The 14,559-nt window shown below is 43.1% G+C and overlaps 4 non-coding genes across 4 annotated transcripts; all 4 read left to right on the forward strand.

Annotated features, from left to right (window-relative positions):
• The first annotated feature begins 6,563 nt into the window (after nucleotides 1–6,563).
• TRNAS-GCU (transfer RNA serine (anticodon GCU)) lies at nucleotides 6,564–6,645 on the forward strand. Its single transcript has one exon. It is a non-coding gene; the product is annotated as a tRNA-Ser (tRNA).
• Nucleotides 6,646–7,150: 505 nt separating this feature from the next.
• On the forward strand, nucleotides 7,151–7,232 carry TRNAL-AAG (transfer RNA leucine (anticodon AAG)). The gene has a single exon. It is a non-coding gene; the product is annotated as a tRNA-Leu (tRNA).
• A 4,654-nt stretch (nucleotides 7,233–11,886) lies between these two features.
• On the forward strand, nucleotides 11,887–11,968 carry TRNAS-GCU (transfer RNA serine (anticodon GCU)). The gene has a single exon. It is a non-coding gene; the product is annotated as a tRNA-Ser (tRNA).
• A 505-nt stretch (nucleotides 11,969–12,473) lies between these two features.
• Nucleotides 12,474–12,555, forward strand: TRNAL-AAG (transfer RNA leucine (anticodon AAG)). The gene has a single exon. It is a non-coding gene; the product is annotated as a tRNA-Leu (tRNA).
• The last annotated feature ends 2,004 nt before the right edge of the window (nucleotides 12,556–14,559 follow it).

Genomic DNA, 14,559 nt, shown 5'->3' on the forward strand with positions numbered 1-14,559 from the left:
ATTTGGGGGTGCTCCTGAGAGGAGTGGTCCAGGTAGTTCCCAACCAGGTGAGGTAGGGAAGGATTGTAGTGTCCCAGGTAGGTCCCAGTGTAGTGGGATGGGTGAGGGACCCCATGTCCAGTCTCAGAGGAGAGGGAATGGGATGGGTTGAGGCCCAAGGTGCCCGAGATCCGGTCCCAGGTCCTGGAGGGTTCCCTGCGGGAACACCAGGAGGGGAGCCTAGCCTGTACCATAGGGCCATCTGTTGAGGGAGACCCCACAGTGTCAGGAGAACTTGGGGGGGCGGCTGTAGCCAGCGTCCCACCAGTTCTGGTGTCTGGCAGTACCACTCCTAGTGAGGGGGTGCAGAAGTCCAGACAGAGGGTTGAGAGGGGGTTGCGGACCCCAGTGGAGAACCTGGAGGGTCAGGGGTCAGCTCTGAGAGCAGAGCCCCCCATGAATGACCTTGGTGAGACCATTTCTGGGCTGGGGGGAATCCAGACTCTGTCAGATGGGCAGAGGTCAGGAGACCTGCGCCAGCCAGACTCTTGTGTGGCCCTTCGGGACAGTGTGTCCCTTGAGGGGGGTAAGTGTGCCCCCCTGGAAGTCCTGGTGTGCCAGGCAATGGTTCAACCGCAGGGTGGTGACTCTGGGTTGAATAATCAGGTTCAGGGGGTAAACTCTGACCTGATGGGGGGTAAGTGTGCTCCCAAGGAAGTCCTGGTGTGCCAGGCAGTGGTTCAACCGCAGGGTGGTGACCCTGGGTTGGATGACCAGGTCCAGAGGGTAAACTCTGACCTGGTAGGGGGTAGGTATGCCCCCCAGGAAGTCCTGGTTTGCCAGGCAGTGATCCAGTCTGTGGGTACAGACCCTGGATTGGGAGGCCAGGTTAAGGGTGTCCCCCCTGACCTGGAGGAAGGGGCTACTGCTAACAGTGCCCCTACCATGTTGTCTTCTGGGGGGGCCACTCCTAGTTGGGTGGTTCAGGACCCCAGAAGAGAGGGCAGGGGGAGGGAAGCCTCACCCCTGGCCCTGGTCCAACCTGAAGGTACAGACCCCAGGTTGGAGGATCAGTTGCAGGTTAACATCCCTGCACTGATGGAAGAATTGTGCAGGGCTGCTTCTACAAGCACCCTGACAGTTTTTGACTCTGGGGGTGCCGCTTCTGCAGGGAGGGTACAGAGCCCCAGAGGGGAGGACCAGGGTCAGGTTGTCATCCCTGACCTGGTGGAAGAGAGAGTGGTCAAAGGGTGCCAGGCACCTGGGGCTACCACCCCCCACTCTCCACAGTCACAGTGGTTAGAGAGGCCTGAGGTCGGGCTCTCATCCCTGACAGTTGTCTGGGGCCACTGTGGCTTGCTGTCCTGGTGGACAGAGTTGCCCCTGGGGGGGGGAGGACGAGAGTCACACCCCGGGGGTGGAGTGGGCAACACCACTGTGTTGGCCCTGGTGGTACTATCTGCCCATTGCAATACATCTGTGAGCAAAGTAAAGTTAGGTGTTGCACAGATGGTGTCTGTAGATGTGGAGAAGGGTTCCCCATGGGTTAGTTTAGTGGGCCCTGAGAGTATGGACAGAGGGATCCAACTGGAGTCAGGAAGGCGTAGAACTGGAGCATGCCCCTGCTGTTGTGGGCCTGGGTCCCTGTTCTATCGCCCCAATCAGGGAAGTACATCAAGGTATTGATTGTTCTCCCCTGGCTTTAGGCTGGTAGGGGGTCGTGTTGGACTTTTGCTTTTGCAGGGTCATCCCCAGACTTTTTTGCCTCCTGCCTCCTATATTTTCCTGACATGTTGCTGTTGGCTTTTCAACTCTGAGCACTTTACCACTGCTAACCAGTGCTAAAGTGCATATGCTCTCCTGTTTAAATTGTATGTAAGTGGTTTATCCATGATTGGCATATTTGATTTACTAGTAAGTCCCTAGTAAGGTGCACTAGAGGTGCCAGGGCCTGTAAATCAAATGCTACTAGTGGGCCTGCAGCACTGGTTGTGCCACCCACATAAGTAGCTCTGTAATCATGTCTCAGACCTGCCCCTGCAGTGTCTGTATGTGTATTTTTACACTGTAAATTCGACTTGGCAAGTGTACCCACTTGCCAGGCCTAAACCTTCCCTTTCCTTACATGTAAGGCACCCCTAAGGTAGGCCCTAGGTAGCCCCAAGGGCAGGGTGCAGTGTATGGATAAGGTAGGACATATAGTAATGTGGTTTATATGTCCTGACAGTGAAATACTGCCAATTTCGTTTTCACTGTTGCAAGGTCTGTCTCTCTCTCATAGGATAATATGGGGGCTACCTTTAAATATGATTAAAGTGTAGATTCCCCTAGAGAGTAGATGGACAGGTGGAGTTTGGGATCCCTGAACTCACAATTTAAAAATACATCTTTTAGTAAAGTTGATTTTGAGATTGTGCGTTTGAAAATGCCACTTTTAGAAAGTGAGCATTTTCTTGCTTAAACCATTCTGTGACTCTGCCTTGTTTGTGGATTCCCTGTCTGGGTCAGTTTGACAGTTGGGTTGTTTTTCACCTCACACCAGACAGTGACACAAAGGGAGCTGGGGTGTGATCTGCATTCCTGATTAGCCATCTCTGCTAGGAGGGAGGGGTGGAGTGGTCACTCTCATCTGAAAGGACTGTGCCTGCCTCTGACAATGCTGTCTCCAGCCCCCTGGTGTGTGTCTGAGGCCTTGCCTGGGCAAGGCAGGATTTCACAAGAAGGTGTGAGTCCCCTTTGAAGGAAGGTGACTTCAAAGACTAAAATGGGTATAAGAAGGGCACCCAAACTTACAAACTTTAGAAACACTTCTGGAATCAAGGGGAACCTCTGCCTGGAGAAGAGCTGATCGCTGAGGAACAAGTGCTGCCCTGCCTGTGACTGTGCTTTGTGGAGCTTTCCTGCAGTGCTGCTTCTGCCAGAGTAAGAGGGCAAAGACTGGACTTTGTGTGCCTTCCATCTTGAAGAAGAAATCTCCAAGGGCTTGATGAAGAGCTTGCCTCCTGTTGTTGAAGTCTCAGGGATAGCAAAGACTTCTTCCTGCCAGCACCTGGAGTCTCTGGAGAGACCCCTACTCTGCTCTGTGGTGCCCTTCCAGTTCCTGGGACCCTGAAAGGAGAGGCTGGCAGCCTAAGGACAAAAATACACGCACCGAGCACCGTGCGGAGAAAAGATCGACGCGAATCCGATCGCGGCTGAGAAAACGACGCGACGCCGGCTCCGCAGCTGAGAAACGACGCCGCTGGAAACGCGACCGGAGAATCGACGCCCGGAGCAGGAGAAACGACGCGCAGCATCGCTGACGAAGGCTGAGAGATCGCAACCAGCGCCGCGGGACTTCGGACCGTCACGTGGCTGGCTTTTTCGACGCGCCTCGCCGAGCCGAGCTGTTTTCGACGCATATACCCGTGCCGGGTTATTTTCGACGCACACCGCCCGTGCGGGGTTATTTTTGCCGCAAACCAGGTACATTTACACGCTAGCAGCGCTAGTGTGTTGTTACAACTACCTAAAGACTCTTTTTATTTTAAACCTTTAAAAAATCATAACTTGACTTGTGTATGTTGGATTTTTGTCGTTTTGGTCTTGTTTTGTCTAGATAAATATTTCCTATTTTTCTAAACTGGTGTTGTGTCATTTTGTAGTGTTTTCATTAAGTTACTGTGTGTGTTGGTACAAATACTTTACGCCCAGCACTCTGAGGTTAAGCCTACTGCTCTGCCAAGCTACCAAGGGGGTAAGCAGGGGTTAGCTGAGGGTGATTCTCTTTTATCCTAACTAGAGTGAGGGTCCTTGCTTGAACAGGGGGTAACCTGACTGTCAACCAAAGACCCCATTTCTAACACTTACTAACTGGACTAGGGATAGTACGGACTTGAAGGATTTGAAAGAACCAGGTGTTTGGAAAAAGGTTGGGAAAGGATTTGCTTCAGTGGGAAATTGGATTAGTAACATTTGGCATGGGATATTGTCTAAAATAATGCAGGGGATATTGATTGTTATAGATTGCTTATTTGGATCATGGGTGGCATGTAAAATTTGTAAAAGAATAAAATTGAAGATGGCGAAAAATAATAGGAGGAGGGAAGAAAAACAAAGGGAAAAATTATTCAGGGCAAGATCAAAGGGGAAACCAAGAAGGGAAGAGATTGATATGAGGGAATTTTAGTATGTAAAATTAGTAGGGAAGATTTGTTTGATGACAAGAGTCATCAGAGGAGGGATTGCTGGAGTGTGTCTTTTAAAATTAATATTAACATGAAAAGCTTACAATATATTGTGTAATGAAGCTGCATAAAAAATGTGTTAACGTAGAAATAATGCACACGTTTGAAATGTGCCCACGGGGAGTGGCTACCAATGTATACGAAGACTAATGAAAGTTATTAATGCTGAATTAATTATGTACTAATGTTTTTAATTTGTATTAACATATAAAAATTGGAGTTATGTATTAGGAGTTTGTTCATTAAGCAGTAGGCCTTAGTTTAGCGAAGGTCTGTGCCTAGCTGCCTGGTCTCATATTAAACTGTCTTTTTCTAACGTGCAATGTGCTATTTTCCTGAAGGACATGAAACTGTACTTTCCCAGAAGCTAGAGATGTGTGTAGCTGTAGTAAATTATTTCTCATGGGACCCTACTTGCTCAAGGAGACATTCTTGCTGAATGCAACAGTGTAATTTGTAACAGGTGCAAGGCTGCCTGGAGTAGGAGAAAACAATGGAACTACTGACTGTAGCGTAAAATGTAACTTTTCTTACCTGACATTCCAACCGATGAAAACGTCAATAACATGGGCCAATCAACGACATGAGAACTGTGGTTTGTGTAAAACTCTGGTGAAGATTATTGGACAGAGATGGCGATGCACCAATGATTATCAATTGAGGAAGTAGGAGTAAATTAGACAGTTTTTATTTTAACCACATGACCCGAGGAGAAATCAGGCATTTATTGGACATTCCACTCCAAGCCATTCTTTGGCATTCTACTGAGCCATTTAGGCCATTTAGTTTGAGACTTTACCGTTTGTTCGCCCTGTTACGCTAAACCACCCTTTACTTATTCCTTACCTGATACTTACTTCTCCTCTATATGAGGGAAGTTCTTGTTCCTTAGCTATGCCATACTGATACTTTGCCCTGTCCTTTCTTTGCTGATGATGCAAACGACTGATGTCCCGAGGACGAAGACTGACGCTGTTTGCTGATCCGTTGGATGGGTAACTATCTAATGAAAATTGTAATTGTCTGATTGCCTTTTCTTTCTAGGTACCAACTGCTCTTTGATAGAGGCCATAGTTAGATGTTTTCCAAATTTGTGTTTGCTAAATTGTTTTGCATGAAGCCCAACATGCTGATGCTAATACGAGGTTATTTAAGGTGTTCACTAAAATCTGACGCAAATAGACAAATGACTGAGTTCTTGCTTTGTTGAACCATGCACTACTGAGACTTTGCTAAGTTGCTTCTTAATAATTATGTGTTAATACTGAGTGAATATTCTCTATGCATTGATTAATTGCGTTTCTAATTGCAAATCTGAAGAGTTACTAATGAGATGAATTGCTGATGAGATTAACAGAAATGACTTTAGATTGTAACCAGTAGGGAAATAAATATCCTAACACTTAACTAAATTGGTGTGGTTATTCATGACTGAAAGATCATGGTGTGTTCACTTTATTGACTCTCATTAAAAGTTATTGATTAGCATGCTGATTAGTTATTGAGATTGTTGTTGAGATATTGATCTATTGATTTGTGATGCCAAAAGACATCTCGTACTGGGAAGTCCCCGAACCTGGTCTAAAAGGTTCATCGACCTAGGCGTGTCTCCTTGTAAGTTTACTTATCAAGGCTATGACGCGCCTTCACTAATAAAAAGTAATCTGATCGCTTGCTGTGGAGTCATCGTCAACAAAAACTACCAAAATATTACTTCAATGTATTGTAATTACGACTGCCTCAGTTTTATGCATTACGTGAGTAGTCGGACAGCAATTTATTTAGCGCAAAAATATTTCTTGTTGATGCACGTACGTTTTTAAACTGAAGTGTCATAGCTGTAGCGGCAATACTCCCAGTTTAGGTGGTTTTATAAACTAAGTTTTACTTTCTCCTACTTAAAACTTTTTGCAGAACAATGCACATTATATGGGAAGGCAGTTTTCCTTAATTGTGTACTATTTGCTGCCTAATGTTGACATGTAAGCACACCACCAATAACTGACACCTAGAGACTCGAAAGCGCCATACCAGTACAATATTTGTATGATATTGCACTTTAAATCCACGTACAACTGAATTAAAGCAATCTTAGCTCATTTGAGGGTAGTGTGATAGTACATCACATATGGATAGAACACGTTTGGAAAGTGTAATTTTCATGATTACATTACATTTAACATATAAATTCAAGCTGAAGTAGGGATGGACAACAAGGTCGTATAGAGCAAAGCTGAAGACAACAAGTTACCATAACAATCTGTAAATATGTGCTCTTTATTATGTTTAGACAACTATCACCTAATAGAACACATTTTGGCTACCATATTTTGTACTCCTGAAACATGGTGCTTTGAAGACGAGGTGGCTGAGTGGTTAAGGCGATGGACTGCTAATCCATTGTGCTCTGCACGCGTGGGTTCGAATCCCATCCTTGTTGGTTTATTGTTCCGTCTTTAGTTTTTAGTATGTGGTAGGGCTGGGTTAACCCTATTTTATGTGAAAGTTAAATGACATATCCCATGGTATTTCCGGCAGTACAACGGCTCAGTTTGGAAACACCGCTCAGTTGAGTACTGTGCTTAGGCATTACTGTAAACAGCGCCAGCCGGGTTCTGCTCATGAATCACAAAATCTTTCCTGAGGCGGAGGGTTGGTAAGTTGAGGGACGTAGATAGTTTGATTCCTTATCCTTAAAGAAAGAGAAGCAGCGCGTGCGGGACCCCAATGTAAGGGTTGTCTTCCTACGGACTCTCAGGACTGGCGCTCCCTGACACCTCCCATGGCCCGTGGCCAATCCTGACCAACTGAATGTATCACATGCCTGCTGCTGTTGGCGTTGACTTTCCTAGGATCACTTCACAGGCTATACACCCTTATTCTCCAACTCCCCAATACAACAGAACATCTCACTTCAGAAAGCTTACAGAAACAGGTTTGCACAGGGTAGTGTGGCTGAGCGGTCTAAGGCGCTGGATTAAGGCTCCAGTCTCTTTGGAGGCGTGGGTTCGAATCCCACTGCTGCCAGTATTTTTCAACTCACAAACGTATTTTGTCTGCATCAGTGTCTCACTCTCTGCCTTCTGCACCTACGATCCACATAGCGAGAGGTGAGACTATGTAAAGTGGTGACGTATATATATAAGGGTAGCCAGACAGTGGGACCGAGCCTTCTTATTTTAAAAAACCACAACCTAAGGTGACAAGAATTGTATCGGTAAACAAACCAGCTGTCTTGAAGTCTAACTATAGAGGCGACGAGAGGGGTCACTGTGATGCTGAAAGTTCAGTGAGTGTAAACAGTAGAACGCTGTGTGATACGTTTCCTTGCAGTGATGACAGCTCGCGTTTCTAAAGCAGAGAGCAAACATACAATGGGGAAGAAGAATAAATAAGGAAAGACATATATTATATGCAGACAGTTATTATACTTTGCTTTTCACCTGTAACTCGCTCAACTGTCGGTGAATGCTGCGTTACCCTGCATAGCCAGGTCACCACAGCGGGTGTCCACAGTGTTTGGCCAAGTTACTATAGTTGTGAGCTTGTAGATGTGAGGTAGCGTGGCTGAGCAGGCTAAACTGGCTAGATTTAGGCTCCAGTCTCTCTGGAGCCGTGGGCTTGAATCCCAACACTTTAAGTTTACTTGAACCAAATACTTTTGCAAAAACGGTTCATGTAATAAATATTCATTAGGGTCATGGTTGTGAGTATGACACTAATGGATAAAAGTGGGACTAACAATGCTACAATTCCTGAGACTACCACTGCACTAACAGCCTGGGAGAGGTTTGAGCTGGATACAAGATACTTGCATGAGGGAACTAACTCGAAAGGGGAACTATCCACTGATGTTTTCTATCGCTTGCTGAGTGAGTATGTTGACACAATGGATGCAAAAGATTGTTTTGTGTGTACACAGATTCCTGTTTCGGTACAAGAGGGGGTTACCTATAATAGACTGTCATTAACATATGGGATACGTTGTAGTCTGTTACTAACAAGATTCTATAACCAGGAAGAGATTCAATATTTTTACTCAAATCATGCTCTTGTGTTTTCTAATGTGCCTATCATAGAGGATGTGAGTGGGGTAGCTAAGTACTATAGCATAAAGTTAGTTAAAGGATTCTTTCAGGCGACTTTAACAATTAGTACATGTTATGCACACCACAATCATTTGACATGTTTGCTTACACCTGTAGAGAAAAGCTTTTTAGATCACACGGAAGAGAGAAGAAGGGCATTGAAGGGTAAACTAGAGAAAGGATTACAGCAACGGGCCTTTGCTAGTAGTGACGGTTATAGTGCAATTAGAGAACAAGGGAAGTTAGCTTTAGACGCACTACATGTAGGAAAGCTTTGCATATCCAAGACCAAATCATACTATGACAATGTGTTTGTGGGAATGAGTGAATGTAAGCGTGTGTTTTTGTTTCAGAGTAAATGGCCGTTCATGTTAAATGGACAGGATCCAGCAATCCCCGGGATTTATTATATATGTGGACTTAATGCTTATTACCGTCTTCCAAAGGGATAGTATGGGACATGTTACTTGGGGATAGTTTTCCCAAAGATATATCAACTTGACGATTTGAAAAGGTTACCAAAATTGTCTGAATTACATCGTACTAGACATAAGAAAGAGACTGCTGCTGGTGTAGTAGGATACATATTTGGGACGATAATTTCTTCAGTGGGAGTTATTATGAACTCCATAAAGATTCAAAAGTTGTCTACTATTGAGGATAACTTGCTGACAAACTTTTCAGGGGCTATACTCCTGATGGATACTGAACTTGCTGCGGAGGGGGCTATGACTCTTCAAAACAGGCTTGCTTTAGACATTCTTTTAGTGAAAAATGGCAGAGTTTGTAGATTGCTCAATGGGTGTAATTGTTGCGCTTACATACCAGATAATAGTAATGAGATTAGAAGTATGCTTACTAACTTGACTAGGGATAGTACGGACTTGAAGGATTTGAAAGAACCATGTGTTTGGAAAAAGGTTGGGAAAGGATTTGCTTCAGTGGGAAATTGGATTAGTAACATTTGGCATGGGATATTGTCTAAAATAATACAGGGGATATTGATTTTTATAGATTGCTTATTTGGATCATGGGTGGCATGTAAAATTAGTAAAAGAATAAAATTGAAGATGGCGAAAAATAATAGGAGGAGGGAAGAAAAACAAAGGGAAAAATTATTCAGGGCAAGATCAAAGGGGAAACCAAGAAGGGAAGAGATTGATATGAGGGAATTTTAGTATGAAAAATTAGTAGGGAAGATTTGTGTGATGACAAGAGTCATCAGAGGAGGGATTGCTGGAGTGTGTCTTTTAAAATTAATATTAACATGAAAAGCTTACAATATATTGTGTAATGAAGCTGCATAAAAAATGTGTTAACGTAGAAATAATGCACACGTTTGAAATGTGCCCACGGGGAGTGGCTACCAATGTATACGAAGACTAATGAAAGTTATTAATGCTGAATTAATTATGTACTAATGTTTTTAATTTGTATTAACATATCAAAATTGGAGTTATGTATTAGGAGTTTGTTCATTAAGCAGTAGGCCTTAGTTTAGCGAAGGTCTGTGCCTAGCTGCCTGGTCTCATATTAAACTGTCTTTTTCTAACGTGCAATGTGCTATTTTCCTGAAGGACATGAAACTGTACTTTCCCAGAAGCTAGAGATGTGTGTAGCTGTAGTAAATTCTTTCTCATGGGACCCTACTTGCTCAAGGAGACATTCTTGCTGAATGCAACAGTGTAATTTGTAACAGGTGCAAGGCTGCCTGGAGTAGGAGAAAACAATGGAAATACTGACTGTAGCGTAAAATTTAACTTTTCTTACCTGACATTCCAACCGATGAAAACGTCAATAACATGGGCCAATCAACGACATGAGAACTGTGGTTTGTGTAAAACTCTGGTGAAGATTATTGGACAGAGATGGCGATGCACCAATGATTATCCATTGAGGAATTAGGAGTAAATTAGACAGTTTTGATTTAACCACATGACCCGAGGAGAAATCAGGCATTTTTTGGACATTCCACTCCAAGCCATTCTTTGCCATTCTACTGAGCCATTTAGGCCATTTCGTTTGAGACTTTGCCGTTTGTTCGCCCTGTTACTCTAAACCACCCTTTACTTATTCCTTACCTGATACTTACTTCTCCTCTATATGAGGGAAGTTCTTGTTCCTTAGCTATGCCATACTGATACTTTGCCCTGTCCTTTCTTTGCTGATGATGCAAACGACTGATGTCCCGAGAACGAAGACTGACGCTGTTTGCTGATCCGTTGGATGGGTAACTATCTGATGAAAATTGTAATTGTCTGTTTGCCTTTTCTTTCTAGGTACCAACTGCTCTTTGATAGAGGCCATAGTTAGATGTTTTCCAAATTTGTGTTTGCTAAATAGTTTTGCATGAAGCCCAACATGCTGATGCTAATACGAGGTTATTTAAGGTGTTCACTAAAATCTGACGTAAATACACAAATGACTGAGTTCTTGCTTTGTTGAACCATGCACTGCTCAGACTTTGCTAAGTTGCTTCTTAATAATTATATGTTAATACTGAGTGAATATTCTCTATGCATTGATTAATTGCGTTTCTAATTGCAAATCTGAAGAGTTACTAATGAGATGAATTGCTGATGAGATTAACAGAAATGACTTTAGATTGTAACCAGTAGGGAAATAAATATCCTAACACTTAACTAAATTGGTGTGGTTATTCATGACTGAAAGATCATGGTGTGTTCACTTTATTGACTCTCATTAAAGGTTATTGATTAGCATGCTGATTAGTTATTGCAATTGTTGTTGAGATATTGATCTATTGATTTGTGATGCCAAAAGACATCTCGTACTGGGAAGTCCCCGAACCTGGTCTAAAAGGTTCATCGACCTAGGCGTGTCTCCTTGTAAGTTTACTTATCAAGGCTCTGACGCGCCTTCACTAATAAAAAGTAATCTGATCGCTTGCTGCGGAGTCATCGTCAACAAAAACTACCAAAATATTACTTCAATGTATTGTAATTACGACTGCCTCAGTTTTATGCATTACGTGAGTAGTCGGAAAGCAATTTATTTAGCGCAAAAATATTTCTTGTTGATGCACGTTCGTTTTTAAACTGAAGTGTCATAGCTGTAGCGGCAATACTCCCAGTTTAGGTGGTTTTATAAACTAAGTTTTACTTTCTCCTACTTAAAACTTTTTGCAGAACAATGCACATTAAATGGGAAGGCAGTTTTCCTTAATTGTGTACTATTTGCTGCCTAATGTTGACATGTAAGCACACCACCAATAACTGACACCTAGAGACTCGAAAGCGCCATACCAGTACAATATTTGTATGATATTGCACTTTAAATCCACGTACAACTGAATTAAAGAAATCTTAGCTCATTTGAGGGTAGTGTGATAGTACATCACATATGGATAGAACACGTTTGGAAAGTGTAATTTTCACGATTACATTACATTTAACATATAAATTCAAGCTGAAGTAGGGATGGACAACAAGGTCGTATAGAGCAAAGCTGAAGACAACAAGTTACCATAACAATCTGTAAATATGTGCTCTTTATTATGTTTAGACAACTATCACCTAATAGAACACATTTTGGCTACCATATTTTGTACTCCTGAAACATGGTGTTTCGAAGACGAGGTGGCCGAGTGGTTAAGGCGATGGACTGCTAATCCATTGTGCTCTGCACGCGTGGGTTCGAATCCCATCCTCGTTGGTTTATTGTTCCGTCTTTAGTTTTTAGTATGTGGTAGGGCTGGGTTAACCCTATTTTATGTGAAAGTTAAATGACATATCCCATGGTATTTCCAGCAGTACAACGGCTCAGTTTGGAAACACCGCTCAGTTGAGTACTGTGCTTAGGCATTACTGTAAACAGCGCCAGCCGGGTTCTGCTCATGAATCACAAAATCTTTCCTGAGGCGGAGGGTTGGTAAGTTGAGGAACGTAGATAGTTTGATTCCTTATCCTTAAAGAAAGAGAAGCAGTGCGTGCGGGACCCCAATGTAAGGGTTGTCTTCCTACGGACTCTCAGGACTGGCGCTCCCTGACACCTCCCATGGCCCGTGGCCAATCCTGACCAACTGAATGTATCACATGCCTGCTGCTGTTGGCGTTGACTTTCCTAGGATCACTTCACAGGCTATACACCCTTATACTCCAACTCCCCAATACAACAGAACATCTCACTTCAGAAAGCTTACAGAAACAGGTTTGCACAGGGTAGTGTGGCTGAGCGGTCTAAGGCGCTGGATTAAGGCTCCAGTCTCTTTGGAGGCGTGGGTTCGAACCCCACCGCTGCCAGTATTTTTCAACTCACAAACGTATTTTGTCTGCATCAGTGTCTCACTCTCTGCCTTCTGCACTTACGATCCACATAGCGAGAGGTGAGACTATGTAAAGTTGTGACGTATATATATAAGGGTAGCCAGACAGTGGGACCGAGCCTTCTTATTTTAAAAAACCACAACCTAAGGTGACAAGAATTGTATCGGTAAACAAACCAGCTGTCTTGAAGTCTAACTATAGAGGCGACGAGAGGGGTCACTGTGATGCTGAAAGTTCAGTGAGTGTAAACAGTACAACGCTGTGTGATATGTTTCCTTGCAGTGATGACAGCTCGTGTTTCTAAAGCAGAGAGCAAACATACAATGGGGAAGAAGAATAAATAAGGAAAGACATATATTATATGCAGACAGTTATTATACTTTGCTTTTCACCTGTAACTCGCTCAACTGTCGGTGAATGCTGCGTTACCCTGCATAGCCAGGTCACCACAGCGGGTGTCCACAGTGTTTGGCCAAGTTACTATAGTTGTGAGCTTGTAGATGTGAGGTAGCGTGGCTGAGCAGGCTAAACTGGCTAGATTTAGGCTCCAGTCTCTCTGGAGCCGTGGGCTTGAATCCCAACACTTTAAGTTTACTTGAACCAAATACTTTTGCAAAAAAGGTTCATGTAATAAATATTCATTAGGGTCGTGGTTGTGAGTATGACACTAATGGATAAAAGTGGGACTAACAATGCTACAATTCCTGAGACTACCACTGCACGAACAGCCTGGGAGAGGTTTGAGCTGGATACAAGATACTTGCATGAGGGAACTAACTCGAAAGGGGAACTATCCACTGATGTTTTCTATCGCTTGCTGAGTGAGTATGTTGACACAATGGATGCAAAAGATTGTTTTGTGTGTACACAGATTCCTGTTTCGGTACAAGAGGGGGTTACCTATCATAGACTGTCATTAACATATGGGATACGTTGTAGTCTGTTACTAACAAGATTCTATAACCATGAAGAGATTCAATATTTTTACTCAAATCATGATCTTGTGTTTTCTAATGTGCCTATCATAGAGGATGTGAGTGGGGTAGCTAAGTACTATAGCATAAAGTTAGTTAAAGGATTCTTTCAGGCAACATTAACAATTAGTACATCTTATGAACACCACAATAATTTGACATGTTTGCTTACACCTGTAGAGAAAAGCTTTTTAGATCACACGGAAGAGAGAAGAAGGGCATTGAAGGGTAAACTAGAGAAAGGATTACAGCAACGGGCCTTTGCTAGTAGGGACGGTTATAGTGCAATTAGAGAACAAGGGAAGTTAGCTTTAGACGCACTACATGTAGGAAAGCTTTGCATATCCAAGACCAAATCATACTATGACAATGTGTTTGTGGGAATGAGTGAATGTAAGCGTGTGTTTTTGTTTCAGAGTAAATGGACGTTCATGTTAAATGGACAGGATCCAGCAATCCCCGGGATTTATTATATATGTGGACTTAATGCTTATTACCGTCTTCCAAAGGGATAGTATGGGACATGTTATTTGGGGATAGTTTTCCCAAAGATATATCAACTTGACGATTTGAAAAGGTTACCAAAATTGTCTGAATTACATCGTACTAGACATAAGAAAGAGACTGCTGCTGGTGTAGTAGGAGACATATTTGGGACGATAATTTCTTCAGTGGGAGTTATTATGAACTCCATAAAGATTCAAAAGTTGTCTACTATTGAGGATAACATGCTGACAAACTTTTCAGGGGCTATACTCCTGAGGGATACTGAACTTGCTGCGGAGGGGGCTATGACTCTTCAAAACAGGCTTGCTTTAGACATTCTTTTAGTGAAAAATGGCAGAGTTTGTAGATTGCTCAATGGGTGTAATTGTTGCGCTTACATACCAGATAATAGTAATGAGATTAGAAGTATGCTTACTAACTTGACTAGGGATAGTACGGACTTGAAGGATTTGAAAGAACCAGGTGTTTGGAAAAAGGTTGGGAAAGGATTTGCTTCAGT

Source organism: Pleurodeles waltl, chromosome 12, assembly GCF_031143425.1.
Source record: "Pleurodeles waltl isolate 20211129_DDA chromosome 12, aPleWal1.hap1.20221129, whole genome shotgun sequence".
Lineage (NCBI taxonomy): Eukaryota > Metazoa > Chordata > Amphibia > Caudata > Salamandridae > Pleurodeles > Pleurodeles waltl.